A 10439-nucleotide genomic window follows, 5' to 3' on the forward strand; every position below is an offset into this window, starting at 1 on the left:
TTTTCTCAAAAAATTACAAATAGAATTACCGTATGACCCAGCAATCCCTTTCCTGAGTATCTACCAAAAAAATCTGAAAACATTTATACATAAAGACACATGTGCTCCAATGTTCATTGCAACTTTATTTACGGTGGCCAAGAAATGGAAACAACCAAAATGTCCATCGATAGATAGATGGATAAAGAAGTTGTGGTATATATACACAATGGAATACTATTCGGCGGTAAGAAAAGATGAAATAGGACCATTTGTGACAACATGAATGGATCTTGAGATTATAATGCTAAGCGAAATAAGTCAGACAGAAAAAGTAGAAAACCATATGATTTCACTGATATGTGATACATAATCCCAAAACAACAAAAGAACACAAACAAATGAGAAACAAAAACTCATAGACACAGACAATAGTTTAGTGGTTACCAGAGGGTAAAGGAGAAGGGGGGTGGTAGATGAGGGTAATGGGGATCAAATACATGGTGATAGAAGGAGAACTGACTCTGGGTGGTGAACACAAAATGGGATTTATAAATGAAGTAATACAGTATTGTACACCTGAAATCTATGTAACTTTACTAACAATTGTCACCCCAATAAACTTTCATTAAAAAAAAGAAAATAAAAAAAAAGAAAACAATGAAGTGTTGTGTTGGAAATATCCTCAAATACATAAAGCATAGAAAGTTAGGAACTATTTACATTCCTGTGGCCACTGGAGGGGTATGAACAAATAAACCACTCAGGTGGAATAAAGGCATTATTTAACATTAAATACTTAACTGCTTTATTTATTAATGAAAGTTGAGCTCTTTAATATTTCAGATTAACTTGAAACTTTTATTTGATTTCCTAGGTATGTAAACTGTATTTGTAGAATGGCAACCACAGAACTGGCAAAATACATCTATGCAAAGATTTTGGATTAGACTGAGCTAATTGAAGTTTCTGATATCAAACTGTCTTCTACCAAACTGATAATTTAATAGATTTCAATCATGTTTTTAAATTAGATATGGAATACATTTGTTTAATGTAGATTAGGTTTCTTACTTAAGATGTAAATAATTGCATTACTTTCTGAAAATTAAACTGTGTATGTGCATGTACACAATTCTGGATGGCTGTCTCTTAGAATCATAGTAAAAAAATAAACACATTTACCTCTGTCTTATCTAAATAAACACACAGAAAAACTTTTTTTTTTTTTTTTTTGGTCAATAAAGACATACAGATTTAACAGTCATGAAGGCAGAGTAGATATACTCTGTGCTTGACTCTTCCCATGATCGCATAAAAATTAAAACTAAACTATAATACAACCATGATTGAGAAGTGCCTGAAGTCTAGCTGAACAGAAGTCTTATAACGAAGGACATACAGAAAAGCGAGCTTGAGACTGGTAGGAGGGACAGAGGTGTGGAAAAGGCTAGTCCCACATGCATGTGTGACCATTAAAAATCAGGAGGTATATCATAGCTTTGGATGTTCCCCCAAGCGGAGTGAGGGGTCCAGTCCCACACCAAGGTGCTCAGCCCAGGGTTCCACTGCCAGAGAGAGTAGTCTCTATAATTCCTGGCTGTGAAAACCATTGGAGATTGTGACTGAGTGAGACAGAGGGTGTCTGGAGTCCCAGACTCCTCTTAACATGTCCATTCATGGACTTACATAATTACAGACTCTATAGCTGTGAGCACTAGCACTGGGGCAGCACCTCAAATGGTGTCAGGGACTGAGTTTCCTGGATCCAGAATAAAGGCTGCAGGGGCAGCTTTCTTCCAGACAGAGTGTTGGCAGAATCTATTTTTCTTGCTGTGCCCTTTGTGTGCCCAGCTTGCAGACACAGTCACATTATCTGAGTCTCCATCAACCTAGCTAACAGCTTTGCTCTCCCCACCCTGGTGATTCCCTGACCTCACCCCACCCAACTTTCAGACCCACCTGAGCTGTTTCCAGTGGTTTTTCCATACAAATGACCTGTCTTGGCTCATGCTGCAGACTTTCCTGAAATCTCTCAAAGATTCACAAATCCAAAACAAGTAACATCTGGCTTCTGTGTGTCCCATACCTCTGGATGAGCAGCCCCATGCCTGGCATTGGCAGCAGCTGACCTCAATTTGCAGCTTGGCCTTCCAAGGCACCACCAAGCACAGCACAAGTGGCAGCCATCTGCAGACTGCTTTATGGCTCATGCCAGGTGGCCTGGGAAGGGCTCAGGCTATGGCTGAACTTGTCTTATAATGAGGTCCTTCCTAGGAGGCCACAGTTCTGGAACACCCAGTAATCAGTTTCAGACCCCCAGATAATTACCTGGCCACATGAAGGATAACACACACAAAGGGCACCACAAAAGGCAGGCACCAGAGTCCTGCTAAAGTAGTCCTGCACAATAGCATCAGCCCCTGCACCACAACTCCTCCTCAGTAGTCATGGCTAGTCCTCACCAGTAATCAGCCCAAGAGTTAATCCCTGCCATTGACATGCAAACAGCAACCAAGACTCAACCTAACCCACACAATAGACACACCTGGAGCATCCAGCTCAGGTCACCAGCCATATTGCACCACTGGAACCCACAGGACACCTACTACATAAGGCCATTCTACTAAGACCAGTAGACATAACAGCAATGCCTAATACATATTGATAGAAACAAACACAGGAAAGCAGTCAAAATAGTAAAGAAAAAAACATGTCCCAAATAAAATAGAACAAAGCTCCAGAAAAAGAACTAAACAAAATGGAAACAAGCAATTTACCAGACGTAGAGTTCAAAACACCGGTTATAAGGATGATCAATGATCTCATGGAGAAATTCAGCAAGGAGATGGGAAACATAAAGATACAAAACATAAAAATGAACCAATCAGAAATAAAGAATATGATAACTGAAATGAAGACTACATCAGAGGGAATCAACAATAGATTAGATGGAGCAGAGGATCCAATCAGCAATTAAAAGATAAGGTAGCAGAAAACACCCAATCAGAACAGTGAAAAGAATAAAGAATCCAAAAAAATGATAAGAGTTTAATGGGCCTCTGGGACAACATCAAGTATATCAACATTTACATCATAGGGGTATCAGAAGAAGAACCAAGAGCAAGAAATTGAAAATCTATGAGGTGTGATCTAAAAATATGGTGAATGTTTAAATATAAATAAAATTTATTACAGTAATAAATTTTTCCATCAATCCCCCTCAAAATACTCCCTCTTGCTTCAAACACACTTAACCCATTATTCTTTCCACTTTCTGAAGCAGTTCTGGTGGCAGAGTAGTAGAAAAGTACTACTACTTTTTTAGAAAAGTAGTACTTTTCTAAAAAAGTACTTTCTAAAAAAGTATTACTTTTTTAGAAAAAAGTATTACTTTTTTAGAAAAGTAGTAAAAAAGTAGAAAAAGGTGTAGGGATTAAGAAATACAAATTGGTAGTTCAAAATAGTCATGGAGATGTAAAGTAAAGCACAGGGAATATAGTCAATAATATGGTCATAACTACGTAAAATGCCAGGTTGGTACTAGGGTAGTCATTGGGATCACTTTTTAAATTATATAAATGTCTAACCACTATGCCGTATACCTGAAACTAATATAAAATAATATTGAGTGTAAACTGTAATTGAAAAATTTTAAAAAGGGGGAGGAAAGGTGAAGGGGAATAAGAGGGTCAAATTTCCAGGTATAAAACAAATAAGTCTTGGATATATAAAATACAGCATAGAAAATACAGTCAATCATATTGTACTAGCATAGTACAGTGTCACATGGTTGCTGGACTTATCACATGATCACTTCTTTAGGAGTATAAATGTTGACTAACTCTGGTGTACACCTGAAATTTTATGTTAGCTATATTTTAACAAAAAATATTTTTAAAAATATGTACATATTTAAGTATCATGTGAAAAAAGAAATGACCAATAATATTTAGAAAAATGAATAAATTCTTAAATATTATTCTTTAAATATTCCTTAAATGTATTAATAAATAAAATTCTTAAAATATGCTGGAAATATTTCAATATACAGTAAATACCTTCAAATTATACTTCTAGAAACAAACAAAAATTATTAAATAAAGATGGAGTAGACAGAAAAAAAGAAGACTATTAGGGAATACTTATGTACCATTGCATAAGCTATGAAGGCAGTGTAAAATGTAAGAATATAAAATATGGCTTTAACAAGTAACAAATGATTGTTCAGCAGAAGGCCCATATTTCCGTTGAAGTTTCTCTAGTATATAAAATGTTAGGTGAAGTAACATAAAATACACAAATGTATGTGTATATTTAATAAATAAACATCTTTTACCTTTTTGTTTTTCACAGACTAGATTGGCTTTTAACAGCTACCTAGTAGTTGTAAAGATAATGCAATTATATTTTTTAATAAATAGAAAACACAATATCATGATTCTATACAAATAACATATTTATCAGATAAAATTTGGCAAAACTAATCAAGTTAGAAGCTTTACTTTGATATCAGCTTTCTGGCAGCCAAGACATTAGTAAAAACCAAAAACTTGAAAAGATGTCTAGTTGTCGTGTTATATATAAAAATGTTTTAACTGTGTTTTTTATGACTTGTTTTGTTTTTTTCTGTAGAGACAAAATCTTGCCTAGCACTGAATTCTTATACAAAATGTAGCACATTGGTCACTTTATAAAAGTCATAAAGTAACATAATAAACATTTTCCTCAATTTTATTTCTGTAGTGCTTGCACAATATAAACTTGGTTTATAATGTAGTCCATTGATTTAAATGCATATTATGTATCCATAAAATATGTATGCATATTATGTTGTTGTAGCCATGACAACAGATTGCTATAGGAAGCTAGAGACTATTAAACCAAATGTAGAGTTTTAGGAGATTTAACTTGATAGAAATATAATAGTTAAATATATTAAAAAGTCTAAAAATATTTCGTACATCATCTTTATGTCTTGTACATAGCTTGGATTTAAACATTATAACAATACAATTTGAATTTTACCTTAAGCATTTTTATAGGCTAATTATGTTTAGTATGTCATTCTAATAGCAGTATGGATAAAATTAAAAGGAAAAAAAGATAGATATATACTATATTTCTGACTCTTCATTCTCCCATTCCAAGTCACAGGGTCCAGATTTTATGTTCTAGTCATGTCACTTTTAGAACGGAAGTGGTTGTCAGTTTATGCATAGTGTGTTATAATACTATTATTAAATAATTAATTGAGTCTTATGAATTCCTTTTACAGAGACTCACCAAGAAATAAAATGGTTTCAATTTGATCTTAGGGTCAAACTAAATCAGGACTAATATGCTAGTTGCTGATAATTACACCTCTTATACAATGATCTTACATCTCTTACTTTTTTGTTTTTCACAGACTAGATTTGCTTTTAACAGCTACCAATGTTCTGTAGTAGTTGTAAAGATAATGCAATTATATTGGTTTCAAATATATAATTTGATCCATTATAAAAAAGTGCGATAGTCCTTACTACAATAGATTATATTTACAAAGCTATATTAAATAGAGAAGTGTCTGAGGTATTAACAGCCATTACTGTAGGCTGACAAATTTATATATGCTTAAGAAATAAATGATCAAGGCTTCACAGTTACAAAATTTTATTGAAAGCTAAGAATGATGGCATATCTTTGCTTTCGTCGTGAGTCAGCATATCTTCTTTGGGATTTAAACCAAATATTTCTTAAAAAATAATAAAAATATCTGTGTATCTGCTCAAGAACATATACTAATACACATCTGAAACTTGTGATTAAATTTGACATGGAAAGAGTATATAATACCAAATATAGTCTTAGCCATTAACGATTCCTACTTACAATATCCTATTTTGAATAGCATTACCACTAGTTGTGGAGTTGGCTAAAAAAATATTTCAGTGTGTTTCACCTGCTGGACATAAATATTATATATATATTTTTAAATAATGTCTAATAACATTTACCAAAACTACAATCAATTTTTAAGAAAATTCATGATTATGAAAATTAAAATGTTATCTAATTCATTTGCAAATTTATCAGTCCTCTTTAATTTATCCAGTTATAGAAATAATAAACATGAATTACTGAGCTGTCTGTTTTCAGACGCCATGGCTAAATACCCCCAATAAATTGATGAGACTTCTCTATAGGAGTTAAGGCAAAAAAGAAAATTAAACCCTGCTGAATGTATATTCTCCTATTATTATCATTTAATGGAATGCACAGTATCAATGAATAATGTCCTTTAATACAAGTGACCTTTCACATTTTTTATTACAAGTGGTCACTTGCAATACCTGACTCTGGATGAAATATAGGTAAGGGCAATATTCCCTATTGCTGTAACACAAATATTCAAAATAGATTTGTTATCTTAATGATTTCATGTAACCATTGAGGATGTCAATTTTATGTCTTCTTTTGATGTAAAACATCCTCAGAACCCAAGTAAGTATTTGGAAAGCTCACTATGCTAAATTTTCTCTACTTCTTAGCTTTGTGAGTTTTTGAGGATGTTATTTGTCATTCTCTCTCTCTCTCTCTTATCAGTCTGTCAGCTGTTATTTTTCATTGCTGTCAGTGTGCTGTCCCATTATAAACTTTCCCATTCACATTTAATCTACATGGTCTAGAAAACCAGATAGCCAGGTTTGTGAAAATTATTATATATACACTGATATATCTTTATATTAGTCCTGAAAAATAGCATATAAGGCCTAAGTTAAATAATATATAATTTGGAAAATACCCCATAAAGAATCATATACAGAGTGTTATGCATAGAAATGCTAAACAGAGCGTAGGCACTCTAAAGTTTGACATGTTCTTACTGCATTCAATAAAGAAATACAAAGAAATTTAAATGCTAATATCTGGGCTTTTATTCATTTATTCTTTTGTTCGTTTGTCTACTAATTGCTTTCAGGAAAACATCTTCAAACCTAAGTAAATGGAAATTGAATGTAAAATTCTACAGTGTTTCTCCTTGATGGAAAATTTACTAAGATTATGCCTCTATTAGTATCATCTTTAAATAAATTTACCTTTTTCTAAGGTTATATAATATAGGAGAGATAGGGATAAAATGTGATAAGTTCTCAGGAAAGCTTTATATATCAGAAAAAAAATAAAATGAAAGGACCTTAATTTTATGAATGTTAGACCTTCAACATTCTATTGGCAGGAAAACAGGCTGAGAAAACTACTCAGGTAAAAATATGTGATATGTTCTATGATTTAAACAATAAATAAATAAATAAATAAATAAATAAATAAATAATAAAAAGGATATCTCAGAGATCTAAACCAACAGCTTACAGGGTAGAACAGAAAGTCACAGGGTATTATTGCCAGACCTTGAATCCAAATCAAGATCTAGCTGGCGATTTCCTGGTTGGATTTCAGAACTGTCTTTGACCAATAACTGTGTTTTATCAGTTATTTATCAGTTTTATCAGTTGTTTATCAGTTATTATCAGCTTTTTGAATTAAAAGGTATACATCAATTAATCTATTCCTGCCCCACCATGGTATGTGGGGTGGGTGGAGTATCTAACTTTAACTTATGAGTCAAAAGATAGTGACATGTTTTGTCCCAAGATTTGACTTAATGTATTACATTTAGGAGGGTTATGTTAACCTAGACCTGACTTAGAGCAGATGCTGTAATGGCATGAGACTTTTGGGGACCTTGGGGTGGGGGTGGATGTCACTTGCATATGGTAGAGGCATGAAGAATCACTGGGATCCAGATTACTCACTACATTAGGCACACCATAAGATGAACCCTAATGAGTCACATCCATCTATAATTCCCTTCTGTTGAGCACAGGCAAACCTTTCTTCTAGCCAATAGATTATGGGAAAAAGTCAAGGGTTTGGGTAAACATAATTATGATCTGAAATTAGTTGTTCTTGAGTGAATCAAAGGGGAGATTAATACGGGTGAGCCTCAATTAATCAAGAGAAAGCCTTTAAATGAGGGACGGGGTCTCTCCCCAAGGTGAAAAACTCTCTTTCCTGCTGACCCAAAAGAAGCAAGTCACCATGGGTTCTACAGTTGAAACTAAATCTATTCTGCCAACAACCAACAAGATCTTGGAAGCAGATCTTTCCCCAGTTGATCCTCTGATGCCTTCCAACTGACATCTTGATTATAGCCTGTGAGACCCCAAGCAGATGACCCACCTATATTGTGCTGACACCTGGCCCATAGCAATTATGAAATAATGACTCTTATTTCAAACCAATAAATGTGTGCTAATTTGTTAGTTAACAATAGAAAATTAATGCAGTGACAATGATTTTCTTTTTCTGAGTATTTCTATTTCATAGCTCCATTTTTTTATGCTGAAATATTCTATCTTTTCTTCATATTTTAATTTTTTCTACTGGAACTTTTAACTTATTAAGCACAGTTATTTTAAATTACCTATCTGATAGTTCCAGCCTGGATCATGTTTAACTTTAGTTCTGTTGAGTCTTTTTTTTTCTTCTTACAACGTGTTATTTTTGTTGTTGTTTTTTATATGACTCATATAAATGAGTCATATAATTCAGATGAACTACTGAAATTTTTGCCTAGAGAAGGAGAACAGTAGAGATGGAAGTAAATAATTTTCATGCTTGCAGATGAGGGTGCTACTTCTAGTGTGTTTTGGGGGAGGTTAGATAATATCATTGAAAATTGATCTGTGTTTTTATTTTATTTTATTTTAGCTTAGATTATTTACTTATTTATTATTATTATTATTGTTATTATTATTTTTACAATAGATGGCATATTATTATTATTATTATTAACAATGTAATCAAGGAGAGAAGTCTCACATTCATACTAATAATTCCAACTGGACTCACAGGAATTAAGTCTTTATTTGTAATGGGAAATCCCAGCATCTTGTTCCTGTCCAGTGCATGTACATGCACTCGTGCACACACACTCACACTCACCCTGAGGGCATGCCAGGTCACCTTCTTCAGGGGGTTCCTGGACCAACTGTTCTGTAGAACTGAGGAAAACTAGCTCAGAGTGCGAAAACTAAGACGGTCTACTGTACATAAAGTAGAAGCTTGATTTCTAGACCCGCGCCTCACCCCACCCCCCACCCCTCAAGGTATTTGGGACTTGAGGTTCAGGCCCCCTCCTCAGCTCCACAGACAGTTAAGTATTAACAATGTTCTTCTTGGGGGTTGGAAGGAACAATCCCGTTTCAAACCATTCAATTTCAGTCACAAAAAGAAGAAGGGGGCTATGTAAGTCTATGTCACATTATTTATGAAATAATTACATTTTATATAATGTGTCCAAGAGCTCTAGTCTCTCAGGAAAGCTGTCTGGGACAGCATTTGAGCCTCTTCTTCACACAGGCATAACTTAACTATACAGCTAATTCCTCATCAAAGCATTTATACTTAACTACCTCAAGCTGGTTATACTGAACCAAGCTTGAAGGACATTAAAAGGCAATTTAGCTTAAGATCAAAAAATAACGTTTTTATTTTGTTAAAAAATGTTTAAATAGATGTATTTTTTTTTCTTTTAATTTAGACATACTCATTTATACTTCTCCCAAGGAGGATGAGTATGGCAGCAAGGCTCTTGGGCCTGGACTATGTAGTTTTGGAACAAAGGAAGAAATGGGGAAGAGTTGGAGGTTGGAGGCCCTGCTGGGTGTGTGTGTTGGGGGGGGGGGGAGAGAGAGAGCGAGAGAGAGAGAGAGAGAGAGAGAGAGAGAGAGAGAGAGAGAGAGAGAGAGAGAGAGAGAGAGGCTGGGAGGAAGGAAACTAAAACTGAATTTTCAACTGTGGTTCATTAATTAATGTTAATGTAGGTTTACTAACATATACTAGGGGTGGTCTAGCCTCCTGTGAGGCAAGGTAGGTGAGAGAAAAAGCAGAGGGAAGAGGTCTTTGCTTCCCCTTGGCCTCATCCTCCTGGGCTTCCAGCCCTTAAAGTCAAAACACCATTTCTGTAGCGTTATAAAATGCTGTTATACTTTCCACATTCAATTAGCTAAGTCCCAGAAACTCAAAACACTTAAGTTCAGTACTACTAACATGCCGCCACCCATACAATTCAATTCTTCCTCCAAATTTGTTTCAAAGACCAATAGATATCAGACATCAAAGAGTATCAGACAAAGTAACACAAGTCAAGGCTTTAAACACACAATCCTGGTGACGCAGGCCAGTGGGTGGGCGAGGAGGCAGCTGAAAGCAGCAGTGGGCATCCTGCCTGCTCCAAGAGTTTCCTCTCCCCAGAGCAAGTGATCACCCATGGATTTGCCAGTCCTGAATATTTTAGGGGCCAAACTGACAGAGAAGATTGGGGATAAAACACTGACTCAGACTTGGCATGAGGAAGTAGAACATCAGGAGTAGTACCTATTGGAGTCTCCAAGGCAAAGCTCGATTCAATA

This window comes from Rhinolophus hipposideros, assembly GCF_964194185.1.
Source record: "Rhinolophus hipposideros genome assembly, chromosome: 4".
Taxonomy (NCBI): domain Eukaryota; kingdom Metazoa; phylum Chordata; class Mammalia; order Chiroptera; family Rhinolophidae; genus Rhinolophus; species Rhinolophus hipposideros.